This window comes from Lathyrus oleraceus, chromosome 7 (assembly GCF_024323335.1).
Source record: "Lathyrus oleraceus cultivar Zhongwan6 chromosome 7, CAAS_Psat_ZW6_1.0, whole genome shotgun sequence".
NCBI classification, from domain to species: Eukaryota; Viridiplantae; Streptophyta; class Magnoliopsida; order Fabales; family Fabaceae; genus Lathyrus; species Lathyrus oleraceus.
Genome location: NC_066585.1, coordinates 46,856,743 through 46,872,520, shown reverse-complemented (window position 1 = coordinate 46,872,520; position 15,778 = coordinate 46,856,743). Strand labels below are relative to the sequence as shown.

The 15,778-nt window shown below is 39.7% G+C and overlaps 1 non-coding gene across 1 annotated transcript; it reads left to right on the top strand.

Annotated features, from left to right (window-relative positions):
* The first annotated feature begins 15,384 nt into the window (after positions 1–15,384).
* On the top strand, positions 15,385–15,491 carry LOC127110064 (small nucleolar RNA R71). The gene has a single exon (XR_007797302.1). It is a non-coding gene; the product is annotated as a small nucleolar RNA R71 (small nucleolar RNA).
* The last annotated feature ends 287 nt before the right edge of the window (positions 15,492–15,778 follow it).

The window sequence follows — 15,778 nt, the reverse complement described above, 5'->3', positions numbered from 1 at the left end:
CGTTCGTGTGAACTGAGTAGAGACGTTGTCATCGTTCAACATTCGTGACCGCTTCGTGGATTTGTATCAAAGGTTTTGATCATTACAAGAGATCTGCACCAAAGGTTTGAATCTCCACAAGAGGTAACGATTCTATCACTGATCATGCCCATTCGTAAGGATCACTAAATGGAGAAATTTTTAAATTCCGCTGCGCCTTGGATGGCAATTCTCCTTCAGTGGTATCAGAGCCACTTACGAAACCATGAATCTGATAACTGTTTTTGTTCTGTAATAATATGATTAGAGACAGAATGAATCAAAGATTAAATTGAGATTGATCAAGTTATATATATATGATATATGTAATCCTGATGCAAAATACATTATATATGATATAGTGTTCTCGTTTCGTTCATTCAAACACTCAATGATTGTTTTCCTTTGAGCGACCAATGGTCGTTTGCTTCTTGATCCGACATTAGTATGGTGAAGCAATGACGTGTTGATCAATCATACTGAATTAACAATCGAGATGTCTTTGACGGTCTGAAATTGGTGCATCAGGGTTAGTGACGGTACAAGGGTTGTGTTGTCAGAGAGTTATGTGATTGGGATTGTGACTGCACAAGAGTTGTGCTTTCTAAACACTTTTTGGAACAATGTTAACCGGTTAACGCGTATGGTTAACCGGTTAACGCAATACGAAATAAATTTTTGAGTTTTTCAAACAGTGTTAACCGGTTAACGCTTTTGGTTAACCGATTAACGCAAGACGGAAAACAGTTTTCCAAGAGACTTTCAAACAGTGTTAACCGGTTAACGCATTTGGTTAACTGGTTAACGCAAGGCAGAAAACAATTTTTGAACAGATTTCAAACAGTATTAACCGGTTAGCGCATATGGTTAACCGGTTAACGCAAGGCAAAATTCACTAATTCAGTGCTTTAAAGTATCAAGTGTTGATGCGAAAAGCGACGTCGATTTTAAATGAATTGTTCATTAAAAATTTCGGCCAGGGGCGCTGCCCCTTCAACCCCGCAAGGGGCGCTGCCCCCTTGACCCCTGTCCGCTAAACGGTCAGCGGAACCACCGTCCGTTGACCGGGCAGCGAACCCCCGACTAACTCTGCGTAGTGTGATCGGTCGTCGAAATTTAATTTGGTTTTAATCAATTAAAGGAATTAATTATAATAATAAAGTGTTTATTATTGTCTTGTGGTGATCAGTTATGGCCTTAGTTTTCCTTTATTCTACTTTGGGTTTTTAAATACGACCTGCGTGTCGTGCCTCTCTCTTAATCTCCCAAATGTAACTTCTTTTCTCATCTCACTCCCTCGTATGTAAAACGAGTTTCTTTTATGTAATGTAATGATATGAAGAAAGCAAAGAAGTCAGTGCCAAAGGTGGACAACCTTGAAGATCTTGCTTGGAGAAGCTTAGATCGTTGTTAGGTTAGTTTAGGTTCTCTCATTGGCTTGGGAGAACAATTGCGCTAGGGGCCATAACTGTTTCATTATGTATGTATGTATGTTAATGCATGTGAATGTATGTTGATGCATGTGAGAGGCGATTTATATGATAAATAAGCCGGTGAGATCAGAATAATTGCAATTCCCTCAAATTAAATATTAAGTTTATGCTTTCCATGTTTTAACACTCATCAAGACTAGTATCGGATAATGTAGGTTTCGCCTACGCGAGGTGCATGTTCTATATTAGTAAGGTGCGATGGGATAATTGTAATATCCAACTGTTAAAACAATGGGTCAAACTTAACTAAACAAATTATAATAAGATTATATATATGTTTAGAAGCAAGAGTTGGGAATGATCCATATGATGGATTGGAATACGGAGTTATTCACCCAACTGAAATTTTTGAGAGTTGTATGAGATACAATTCGAAGGAGTTCCTACCTAAATAACCTAGTTTTGTGTAATCCGCCTACGCGGACTTAGAACGAAGTGAAATATGGATCTTGACCCACTAGAAAATCTTCCAACGGGATTTTCCGAATCAAATGATGAAGGTCATTTGTTTTGAATAAAATAGTGGGAGCATATTTAATTAAAGACCTAATTAAATATGTCAATGATACTTATGTTTTCATTAATCCTTGTGTAGATTACCATGACAACAAACACCTCTAACAACATCTTGCGATCAATCCTTGACAAGGAAAAATTGTCTGGGACAAATTTTCTAGATTGGTACCGAAGCCTGAGGATTTTCCTCAAACATGATAAAGGGAAAGGCAAGGAAGCTGCCAAACCCAAACCCATTATTGCTGCTTTGAAGCCTAGTGGAAGCATAGAAAAGGAAGGCACCTGCTTCCATTGCGGTAAGACCGCACACTAGAAGAGGAATTGCCCAAAGTACCTGGAAGATAGGAAGAATGGAGTAGAGACTCCAACTTCAGGTATTTTTGTTATTGAAATTAATTTATCTACTTCTGCATCATGGGTATTAGATACTGGATGCGGTTCTCACATTTGTACAAATGTGCATGGACTAAAAAGGAGTAGAGATTTGGCAAAAGGTGAAGTCGACCTACGAGTTGGCAATGGAGCAAAGGTTGCTGTCTTAGCCGTAGGAACTTATGAATTGACTTTACCTAGTGGTTTAATAATTCAGTTAGAGAACTGTTATTATGTACCGGCAATTAGCAGGAATATTATTTCCGTTACTTGTTTGGACAAGTTCGGTTTTTCATTCATAATAAAGAACAATTGTTGCTCAATTTATTTGAATAATATATTCTATGCTACTGCACAAATGAACAATGGACTATATGTCCTTGATCTTGAAATGCCTATTTATAACATTAATACTAAAAGGATGAAACATAATGAGTTAAATCCAACTTACCTTTGGCATTGTCGATTAGGCCACATAAATGAGAAACACATTTCCAAACTCCATAAAGATGGACGCTTGGACTCTTTTGATTATGAATCATATGAGACATGCAGATCTTGTTTAATTGGAAAGATGACAAAGTCTCCATTCACAGGAAAAGGTGAAAGAGCTAATGATCTCTTGGCAATCATACATACTGATGTATGTGGACCATTGAATATACCAGCCAGAGGAGGTTTTCAATACTTCATCACATTTACTGATGATTTTAGTAGATATGGTTATGTGTATTTAATGAAACACAAATCAGAGTCCTTTGAAAAGTTCAAAGAATTCAAGAATGAAGTACAAAACCAACTAGGTAAGAATATTAAAACTCTTCGATCAGATCGAGGTGGTGAGTATTTAAGCCTAGAGTTTGATGACCATATGAAAGAGTGTGGGATCCTATCCCAACTCACTCCTCCTGGAACACCCCAATGGAATGGTGTATCTGAGAGAAGAAATCGAACCCTGTTAGACATGGTCCGATCCATGATGAGTCACGCCGATCTTCCAAACTCCTTTTTGGGACATGCACTATTGACAGCAGCTTACACACTTAACCGTGTTCCATCCAAAAAGGTTGAGAAGACACCATATGAGATATGGAGTGGTGAGAAACCACATATGTCTTACATGAAGATTTGGGGTTGCGAAGTTTATGTGAAACGGCAAATTTCAACTAAGCTTGAGCCCAAATCTGACAAATGCTTATTTGTGGGGTATCCTAAAGAAACAAGAGGGTATTACTTCTACAATCCTTCTGAGGGAAAAGTGTTTGTCGCTCGAACTGGAGTTTTCCTAGAAAAGGATTTTATTTCCAAAGGAACCAGTGGGAGGAAAGTAGAGCTTGAAGAAATTCAAGAATCACAAAGCATCGATACACCTATGGAGGAATTAGAGCAGGAAACACAAGTGGTTGTGGAAGAGCAACCTGCTCAAGTAGAACAAGACCAGCGTAGGTCAAGCAGGATACATCACCTACCTGAGAGATATGGATATCTCATAACAGATCAAGGTGATGTATTACTCATGGATCAAGATGAGCCTGTGACCTACCAAGAGGCCATAACTGGTCCCGAGTCTGAGAAGTGGCTAGAAGCCATGAAATCTGAAATGGATTCCATGTACACAAACCAAGTTTGGACCTTGGTAGAGCCTCCTATAGGAGTTAATCCTATAGGATGCAAGTGGGTCTTTAAAAAGAAGACTGACATGGATGGTAAAGTACATACCTATAAGGCAAGACTGGTTGCAAAAGGATATAAACAAATTCATGGGGTTGACTATGATGAAACCTTTTCGCCAGTTGCAATGCTTAAATCTGTTCGGATTTTACTTGCTATCGCTGCATATCATGATTATGAAATATGGCAGATGGATGTCAAAACTGCTTTCCTTAATGGGAATCTTCTTGAGGATGTGTACATGACACAGCCTGAAGGATTTGACATACCAGAAGAAGCCCAAAAGATATGTAAGCAACAAAGATCAATCTATGGATTGAAGCAAGCTTCCAGAAGCTGGAATCTTCGTTTTGATGAAACGGTAAAACAATATGGATTCATCAAGAACGAAGATGAGCCTTGTGTCCTCAAGAAGGTTAGTGGGAGCATGATCTGTTCCTGGTGTTATATGTAGATGACATATTACTCATTGGAAACGATGTCCCTACCCTGCAACAAGTAAAGTCTTGGTTGGGGAAATGCTTTTCTATGGAGGACCAAGGTGAAGCAGCCTATATATTAAGAATCAGAATCTATAGAGATAGATCACAAAAACTGCTTGGCCTAAGTCAGAGTACATACATAGACAAAGTGCTGAGACGCTTTAATATGCATGATTCCAAGAAAGGATTCATACCTATGCAACATGGCCTGTGTCTATCAAAAACACAATCCCCTTCAACTAAGGAAGAAAGGGAACGCATGAATAAGATTCCATATGCATCTGCAATAGGATCTATCATGTATGCTGATGCGGTGTTTCGCAAGTGTACGAACGCGTCAGAGTAATATAAAAGATTGTCGAATCCACAGAGACTAAGTGTCAAGCTAGCGTTATCTGTTGTTATGGTGTTTATCAAAGGCAATCAAAATAGGTGTTTTTGTAGTGTGCAATGAAAAGTAAAGTATTTAATTAGATTTAATTAATAAAGACAGGGTCAAATGTAATTTACGTAATCAAATAATAATCCAAGTACTTGCTAATAGAACTACTTATGGGCAATGTTTCCTACTTTGAAAAGAACTAATTTAACGGGAACTGTCGCTTTCGCGTATTCAGAACCGAGTTGTACTCCCTAATCAAACCCTCTTATTGTCACTTATAAAAAGGCGCACATTGCGTTAGAGTAGTAAACCTATTTTTAAGAAATATAGTATCTTGACTAAGTTGAAAAGTATTATAACCTGGATTTCTTAACCAAAAGAGGTTCTTATGAACCAGACTCTAAACTTATAAACGCGTCCGAAAATAGTTTTAAAATCTCTTTTCTTCTTAATGTTAAAAACTCCTAATGAACTAGACAAAGCGCTTTCGCTGTTTTTGAAATAGTTAAAAACAATTAAGTTTAAATAGACGTTTGACGGCTTTCGATCTTACCCAATGGAATTGAAGTACAGGAAAACTTAAGTTGAAAGTTAAAATAGCCCTTAAGTGTTTCTACGAACAATTGTACGGATTATCGGTTTAATTACGATCCTTACATTCTAACCTTTTAGATTTAGTTAGACATGGTAAAGTAAAAGTGCATTAATTTAAATAAAAGTAGTGCGAGTGTGGAAAGTAAATAAAAGTAAAGCGAGTGCGAGGAAATAAATAATTTAAAGCGAGTGCGAGGAAATAAATGAAGTAAAGCGAGTGCGAGGAAATAAATAATTTAAAGCGAGTGCGGGAAATAAATAAAGTAAAGCGAGTGCGAGGAAATAAATAATTTAAAGCGAGTCCGGGAAATAAATAAAGTAAAGGCGAGTGCGGGAAATAAATAAAGTAAAGGCGAGTGCGGGAAATAAATAAAGTAAAGGCGAGTGCGGGAAATAAATAAAGTAACGGCGAGTAATAAAAACCTGCTCCAATCGGAGGGCTGAGTAAATTGCAATGCGGAAATGAAAATGGCGACAGGATTAACTTCCTTTCAAAGTGCTCCAAACTCGATTACAGACTCTATCACAGACTTGATGACACAATTGTGGTAACACTCCAATGCGAAGCGATTAGCACTATAAAATACTGAATATATGCCTAAGTGAAACAAAGTTGCTTCTGAGTTTGCCTCTGCTCTATGTTTGGATGATTGTAAAAGTGAATTCGCGTTTCTATTTATAAGCAAGTAAAAAGATGGAAATGACTTGGATGCCCTTCAACTTGAAAATAGGAGGGAACCGTTTTTCCTCTTGTGGCGCCCGCCACAAGGCCAAAGTGAGGCGCCTTAGTGGATGTAGTGGGGAGACGTGGGAGTTGAGGGAAGTTGAGTTTGACACGTCATGGCTTGGTCTGTGGCGCCCGCCATTGGGTAGCCCATAAGCACAAAATGCTGAATTTTAGGGTTTTTAGCCCTTTTTCGCTCCTTTTCTCGATCGGGGCTCCGATTAAAGTAAAAACCTGAAAACAAATGAAAACACAGTAATAACACAACAAAATGACAATAAAACAACTAGAATTCATGTGAAATCGGAGTCGAAAATACGTAAATTTCAGTGTTATCAAACTCTCCCACACTTAAACCTTTGCTTGTCCTCAAGAAAACATTATAAAGCTCATAAAAGAAAAACTGGTGTAAACGAGTGCTTCAGGTAAAAATTCTAAGTTCAAGTTGGGATGCAGTGATAGGTACTAACTGAGTGAACTAAGGGTATCATGATGACACTAATCCGCAAATACGGACATAAACTTCATTCCTATATTAACCATCCCATATTATCCGACAATACCTAGGCCTGCCTCTTCATCTCTTTTTGTGTCCTTTTCATTCAAGCGCAATCACATTAAGCCCGTTATCCGTACATGCTTCATAGTAGAGTGGCCTGTTAGTGATTATGATCAGAGCTTGGGGTTTCTGGCACATAAACATGTGTAAACCCTTTTATTGGACCCAACTGGAGTTGTGGGGGATCGGATCGTAATCTGCCCTACCGAGTTCAGTGCCAGACACCTCTGAACCAACTAACAGCGGGTGAGTTTCTTTCTTTTTCTTTTTCTTTTTCTTTTTCTTTTTCCAGCAATTTTTACAATCCTTTGGTTTAAATGACTTTGTGAGGGTCACCTATACCGGAGTTGCCTTTTTGCTTTATTTTATTTTTTGTTTTTCTGGATCATTCACTTATTTGCATCGGTCCCCTACGTAGAGGATGCGTAGGCCGGAGCTGACCGCTAGGATAAACTACTGAGGACTCATATGGAAATGATGATTAAGGTCATGGTATATGGGGTTTCGGGAATGATTCCTATATTTACGAAGTCTATGATGCTAAAATAATACTGATGTTTCGCAAAGTTCTCCCAAGTCACCGCATCCTTACTAAAAACATATCTTTAAAACCTGAAAACTTTCGGAATAACACTGTTTTCTTTTGCAAAAATTTTTGGTGGGGCTAAAGGTATGGGGAGATTAGATTATACTAAAGATCTACTATATTCGGTGACTCGTCAGACTCATGCATTATACTAAAAAAGCAAAATAAACAACTAAAAGGAAATAAACTATCTAAAAACAGTAAAGAAAAAGCGATAAAGAAAAACGAGAAAAGACAATAAAGAAAAGACGATAGAGTCTCCTCCCACACTTAAATCGAACATTGTCCCCAATGTTTCGAAATAAGATAAGGGAAGATTTACCTGGCAACCTACTACTGACCACTAGTGCCCTCGCCATCCTGAGGTGGACGACGGGATCGGGTACGGCGACGGTCTCTCTGATCCATCCTCGCCTGCAGGGCATCCTGAGCGGTCCTCACGTCTCGAAGGTGACCTTAAATGGAACCTTGAGTGGCTTCAATTAGAGCCATGTGTCTCTGGTTGTAGTGTTGTTGACGGGCTTGTGTATCGGTGATCACTTGCAGGGACTGTAGAACAGTATCGTAAGACCTGTCTGTCCTCCGCTGAGACTCTTGCATGAAGCGCATGTTATCCGTCATTTGTTGCTGGATGGTAGAGAGTAGGTCATCCTGCCTCTGCTCTCTAGCCATGTGGTCACGCCACATCTCCTCTGTAATATAGAAGCCATGAGTGGTACCTGTAGAAGAAGAAGATGGTGCAGTGTGTGGTGGTGAAGGATGATGGGGGGACACATGGGGTACGAGAGATCTCTCTCTCTGATCATATTCATCATCAGTGTCTGGTCCCGCCTCATCAGGAATGTTAGGAGGAAGAGGACCCAAAACAGGTGGAGCATCTAAATCGTAGGTCCAATTCCTCTCATCAAGTATATCTGTTCGTCTAGTGCAAGGTAGAATAACAGATGGGATGGCTACACCATGAATCATAAGTGTATAACCTCCTTCTCTCCTTGAACGGCACAATTTCATGTCTCTTAGAAATTTTAAGTTAATTGTGCGAGGAGGTAAGGGGTCTAGGGTAGCCATCTCATTGTTCAGGTTTAGTGCCCGAGCAATAGACGTAATCAATCCACCAAAAGAAATCGGTCCCGCCTTATTCAGAGTTAAAATCATATGGGCGAGCATGAACGGAACCAAATTAATTCTCCTATTTGTGAGGCTTCCTTGCAAATATAGAAGCTCTCTAGCGTTAACCTTATTTGGATTCTCCCGGCCAAAAATAGTGCATGCCAACAGATATTTAAAAACTCTGATGGCCGGGTTATGGATAGTTGAGGCAAGAACTCCTTCAAAAGAGTTTATGGAAGTGTTTGATAAACGCTCTCAGAAGGAAAATACCTCAACAGACCATTCGGAATCCAAAGGGGCCTCACAAATAGCACCTTCCCCATGAGGGATCCCTAACAGGCTGGCTAGTTCATCGGTGCTGAATTGGTATTCAACAACAAACATTCTAAATTTGACAATACCGACTGTGCTAGCAGTGTTAGGGCTGACAATATAAATTAAGGAACTTAAAAATTCGATTGTCAACCGCTCATAGGTGGGTTCTTTATTTGTAAAGAAATTATGCAAACCTAAGTTGTCTAATAAATGAAAAACGCTATGGTAGATACCTAAAGTATAAAGACAATTTTCGTCAACATACCTTGTCGGGAGGATTTCCCGATTTTGCAACCGTTCAATGATTTTTCTTTGTCTCTCCCCTGGTTTCCCTCCTCGAAGAATGAATCCGTTGAACTCCATTTGAATGCTCTTGAAAAGTGGATGAAGAAGATGAAGTGGTTGGTGAAAAGGTTGGATTTTTACAAAATCCGGCGGATGAAATCGAAAATGGAAAGTGGATTAATGATTTGTGTGGTATGGTGGTTAGGAAAGTATGAGCTTTTTGTGGGTTCAAGGATGTTTTCTCAAGGTGAAAAAATGGGTTTGGGAGGTTGTAAGATGCAAAAATGGTGAAGAAAAGGGGTCTGCCCCGACCATTTACAGACGCTGTGGCGGGCGCCACAGGTCCTATGGCGGGCGCCACAGGTCCTATGGCGGGCGCCACAGGTCCTATGGCGGGCGCCACAAGGCAAAATCTGGCTGGGCCAGATTTTGGTCCTTTGGTTTGGGTTTCTCTTGTCTTTTGGCTTTGAGGGGTCTGGATAGCATTTGTCTTGTGACTCTCCTAGTTTCTTTGACTTGCATAATTTTATAAAAGTAAAAACGAAAATAAAAAGTGAAACTGAAACAAAAACAAAAACAGAAATTAAATATAAATAAATAAATAACTGAAAAATTAAAAATGCAAATAAAATAAATATAAAACATATATAGATAAAAAATAGAAATACTAATGTGTAGTAGAAGTTTATATAATATTCCAAATGCGATAAAAATGAGTAATGCAAATACGAGAAATATATAAAAGAGAAATAAAATGAAATGAAATGGTGAGATCAGGTATTAGGGTGTCGTCTGCCTGAAATGAAATGGGTGAGATCAGACACTCCCATCTGTAAAGTTAGGTCCGCCACTTCCTGTCTAAGCTCTGGAATCTCTCTACGGCACTCAGCAATCTGGGTGCGTATGTCGGGTGTCTGCAATGAATGATTATTAGAGAAAACAGTGATTCTAGGAGATGGTGGTGTAGGCGTGTAATCAGCAGCGGGTGGTGATCTCGGTGCCTCGACGGTCTCTCCCTGACCCTCTAGAGCATAACTCCAATTCGCTGGATCATGCACACTGGTCATCATAGGGTCTGGCAGCGTGAAATAATGGATAGCCTCACTGCCGACTAGCAATCGGAACTGACATGGGTGGAAAGAAGCTCTCCTCATCAATCCTCTGGTTAAACAGAAATCAATGTCCATGGTAGTGTATCCACAGTAGATCCGAAGATGTGACAGCTTGCGAGACAGACCTAAAGCGACAGCAATCTGTGTGATGATTCCACCAACATGGATGACTCCTTCGGTGGATCTAGAGATACCGCTGAGATTATTCAATAAAAAGTTCCCACATGCTACTGGGCGAGACTGGGATGCGCAAAATAATAGGAAGATATCCTCTTCACTCAGTAGTGTCTCTGCATCCGGTCTTCCCAGGAAGGAATGTGCTAATATCATCTGAAAATATCTGAAGGCTGGGTTATGTATGACATAAGATAACTGCGTAGATGGATCCTGGCTTCCGCCACCTGATATATCACTCAAAAACTTCTCCACTTCCTTACCTAGGAAATATCCCATAGGTGTCTCCAGGATAGCATCAGGAATGGTCTGGAAGCCCAATAAGTCGCCGAACTCTTTCTGGCTGAAGGAGTACTCAACTCCAAAAAGCCTGAAAGCAGCATACCCATCTGGTCCAGAATATGGGTCATAGTCGAATGAACTCAGGAACTCCAAAGTCAGGTTCCTATATGTGTTGCTCAAGTCATCAGCAAAGTCATTCCAGTGAAGCTGGTGGCTAAGGAATCGGATACTCGGCTCGATACCCAGTGCCTCCATACAGTGCTGATCAGAGTAACGTGTGGGTGCCATAGGGCGCTGATACAAAGCAATGTAGCGCTCCCTCTGAGCATTGTCTCTATAGGCAACATGCATGTCATCAAAACCCTGCATCCTGTAAAAGTTAGGAAAGTGATCCTGAAAATGCAAACCATTCAAATCTTAGTCTCAATGCAAAATAAAATAAAAATAAAAATAAATGTAACTAAATGCGAAAAAAGTAAAATGAAAATAAAAACCATGGGCTGCCTCCCACGCAGCGCTTGTTTAACGTCATTAGCTTGACGATCAGAATTTATACACCTGTAGTAGTAGGAATCGGTGGATCAATCAGGGTGTGACTTGAGTAGTATGCTGGAATATCTCCTCCTTCGTAGAGCTTCAGTCTTTGTCCATTTACAATGAATGGAATACAGGTTTGGTTCTTGATTTCTACGGCTCCTGATCTCAGCATCTTGGATACTTCGAAAGGACCAGTCCATCTTGAACGTAGCTTTCCAGGGAAGAGTCATAACCTAGTGTTGAAAAGGAGAACAGAATCGCCTACATTGAAGTTTTTCTTTACTATTCTTTTGCCGTGATAGGCTTTTGTCCTCTCTTTATATATTTTTGCATTCTCGTAGGCAGATTGCCTAAGTTCTTCTAATTTATGAATGTCTAGGGTACGCTTTTCTCCAGCGGCTAGGTAGTCTAAATTCAAAGTTTTAATGGCCCAATAGGCTTTATGCTCTAACTCGAATGGTAAGTGACAAGATTTTCCATAGACTAGTTGATAAGGAGTAGTTCCTATAGGGGTTTTGAAAGCGGTTCCATAGGCCCATAATGCTTCTTGAAGCTTCTGAGACCAGTCTCTCCTAGAAATAAAAACAGTTTTCTCTAGGATTTATTTTATCTCCCTATTAGATACTTCTACTTGGCCACTAGTTTGTGGGTGGTACGGTGTTGCTACTCTATGCCTAACTCCATATTTTCTTAAAAGTTTGTCAAATATTCTCGATATAAAGTGTGATCCTCCATCGCTTATGACTAAACGTGGTGTTCCAAATCTAGGGAATATATAGTTTTTAAATAGTTTGATTACTACCCTAGTGTCATTTGTAGGTGCAGCTATAGCTTCAATCCACTTAGACACATAGTCTACAGCTACTAAGATATACCTGTTTCCTAAGGATGGTGGAAAGGGTCCCATGAAATCTATACCCCATACGTCGAAGAGTTCTACTTCCTGAATGTTTCTTAAGGGCATTTCATCACGTCTTGAAATGTTTCCAGTGCGTTGGCATCTATCACATTTGTCTATAGCAAAAACTACAGCGAGTAATTCTTTTTCAGTTGTTGCGTAGTTAAGCTGAGCAGCATCTAGGGTTCTACTGGCATAATAAATGGCATGTAATTTTTTATCTTTCCTTTGTCCTAGAACGGCTCCAACTGCATAATCACTAGCATCGCACATTATCTCAAACAGTTCCGACCAATCGAGCGGTTTCATAATGGGTGCTGAGATTAGTGCTTGCTTTATAAGATTAAATGCGTCATTACATTTTTCATCAAAAATGAATTCAGCATATTTCATTAAAAGTCCGGTTAACGGTTTAGTTATTTTGGAGAAGTCCTTAATAAAACGCCGGTAGAATCCAGCGTGTCCGAGAAAGCTTCGGATTCCTCTGATTGTTTTTGGTGGTTTTAGGTTTTCTATAACTTCTATTTTAGCTTTATCTACCTCTATACCTTTTTCGGAAACTATATGTCCTAAAACTATTCCTTCGGTCACCATGAAATGACATTTTTCCCAATTTAGCACGAGGTTCACCTCCACGCATCTCTCCAGGATTTTCTCAAGGTTAACAAGGCAATCGTGGAAATGAAATCCGCAAATCGAGAAATCGTCCATAAACACTTCCATGATACCATCTAGGTAATCTGCGAAGATTGACATCATGCAGCGTTGGAAAGTAGCTGGGGCGTTACAGAGGCCGAAAGGCATTCGTCTGTAGGCAAAAGTTCCATAAGGGCATGTAAAGGTAGTTTTTTCTTGATCTTCGGGGTGAATAGGTATTTGGAAGAATCCAGAGTATCCATCTAGATAGCAGAAGTAAGAGTGTCTGGCTAGACGCTCCAACATTTGGTCTATAAATGGTAAAGGGAAATGATCCTTCCTAGTTGCTTTATTTAATTTTCTATAATCTATACACATCCGTCATCCTCCTTCTAAACGTTTTGCTACATGTTCGCCTTTATCGTTTTGCACGACTGTGATGCCTCCCTTTTTAGGTACTACATGCACAGGGCTCACCCACTTACTATCCGAGATCTGGTAGATTATACCTGCCTCAAGTAACTTAAGAACTTCCTTCTTAACAACATCACTCATTATAGAGTTTATTCTTCTCTGATTCTCCCTTGAGGGTTTTGAATCTTCTTCGAGCGAAATCCGATGCATGCATACGGATGGGCTTATACCTTTCAGGTCAGAGATATTATATCCTAAGGCTGAGGGGTGTCTTCGTAAAACGTCTAAAAGTTGGTTCGTTTCCTCTTGGCTCAAGGTAGCACTAACTATAACTGGATGGTTCATCTTTTCATCGAGGAACTCATATCTCAGGTTCTTAGGCAGTTCCTTAAGTTCTAAGGTTGGTTTCTTAGGGCATGGCATAGGATCTGGAGTAAGGGATAAACATTCGTAAAGGTTATAATCGATGTAAGGTTCTTTAAAGTCATCATCTTCCTTTATGGGGGTTGATGGTAACTTAATAATTTCTTTTTGTTCTAATTCTCTAACACATTCATAAATGATATCTAAGGCATAACACGAGTCTCCCATCACAGGTGCCATAAGAAATTTCGAAAGTATAAATTCTATTTTCTCGTCGCCTACCTCAAATGTCAACTTTCCTTTCTTAACATCTATTATGGCTCCTGCAGTCGATAAGAATGGTCTACCTAGAAGAATTGGTATCTCATTGTCCTCTTTGATGTCCATGACGATAAAATCAGTAGGGATAAATAGTTGACCTATCCTAACAGGGACATCTTCTAAAATGCCTATCGGATATTTGACAGATCTATCGGCTAACTGAAGTGACATCTTAGTGGGTTGTAATTCTCCTAAGTTCAATCTCTCACAAACTGTTAGAGGCATTAAGCTCACACTAGCTCCTAAGTCTAGAAAAGCTTTTTCGATGACATGATTACCCAAAAGGCAAGGAATGGAGAAATTTCCAAGATCTTTATCTTTCTTTGCTAATTTGTCCTCAGAAATAGCATTACATTCCAAAGGCTTCGGATCGTCAAGTCTACGTTTGTTGGTAAGGATGTCTTTCAGAAACTTTGCATAAGAAGGTATTTGGGTGATGGCTTCTATGAAAGGGATTTCTACATGAAGTTTTTCTATAACTTTAATAAATTTTTGATATTGTTTATTGATCTGGGTTTGTTTGAGTCTTTGCGGATATGGTATAGGTGGTTTATATGGCGGGGGCGGTACGTAAATTTTATCTTTAGGTTCTTCTCCTTTCTCTCGACCATCCTGGTTTTCAGATTCCTCTGGTTCCTTTACTTCGTCCGGGGGTTTGGTATATTCCTTAGAAGTTTCGGGTTCACTCAGTCTGGGGTTTGGTGGCTCATCATAAGCGTTCCCACTTCGTAGGGTAATGGCATTGGCTTGTCCTCTCGGATTTTGTTGAGGTTGTCCAGAGAATTGTCCTCCAGGTGTAGTCTGAGGGGCTTGGTTTAAAGCTAACTGAGAGATCTGGGTTTCAAGCATCTTGGTATGAGTAACTATTTGGTCAACCTTGGTTCCTAACTGAGTAATCAATTCGTTAACATGAATGTTTTGGTTCATGAACTCCTTGTTTTGTTGGGTTTGGGCCGTGATAAAATTTTCCATAATTTTCTCAAGGCTCGGCTTTGGTGGTACAGGCTGCATAGGTTGATTTGATATAGGGGCTTGATAACTAGGTCTCGGAGGTGCATTATTTTAAATAGGGTTATTGTTTTTACAGGAGAAGTTCGGGTGATTCCTCCATCCAGGGTTATAGGTATTTGAATATGGGTTCCCTTGGGTGTAGTTCACTTGCTCAGAGTGGGTTTCGTTTAATAGACTGCATTCTGCAGATCGGTGTCCTTTGGTTCCACATATCTCACAATCCGACGAAACTGCGGCTACAGTATTCGGGTTTGTGTACATATGCTCGACTTTTAAGGCTAATGCTTCCATTTTAGCTTGCATCATGTCTATAGAGCTTAGTTCATGCACTCCTCCTTGGGCTTCCTTCTTCTCAACTATCGCTCGTTCGACTCCCCATGATTGATGGTTTTGAGTCATATCTTCAATGAGGGCACTAGCTTCAGGATAAGGTTTGTTCATCAGAGCACCGCCTGCGGCAGCGTCGATGGTCATCTTTGTGTTATAGTGAAGTCCATTATAGAAGGTTTGAATGATTAACCAATTTTCTAAGCCATGATGTGGGCATGCTCGTAACAACTCTTTATATCTCTCCCAAGCTTCGAACAACGATTCTCCTTGGTTTTGGGTAAATCTAGTTATATGGTTTCGAAGAACGGTGGTCTTACTCGGGGGAAAATATCTAGCAAGAAAAACTCTTCTAAGGTTATCCCAAGTCGTAATGGAATTGGGTGGAAGAGAATCTAACCATGATAGGGCTTTATCTCTGAGGGAAAAAGGAAATAATCTTAAACGTATTGCCTCAGGAGAAGCTCCATTGGTTTTAAAAGTATCTGCTAATTGAAGAAATATTTTTAAATGTTGGTTAGGGTTCTCGGTAGCGAGACCCGCCAATTGTCTTTGTTGCACTAGTTGTAACAGAGATGGTTTAAGTTCAAAATTAT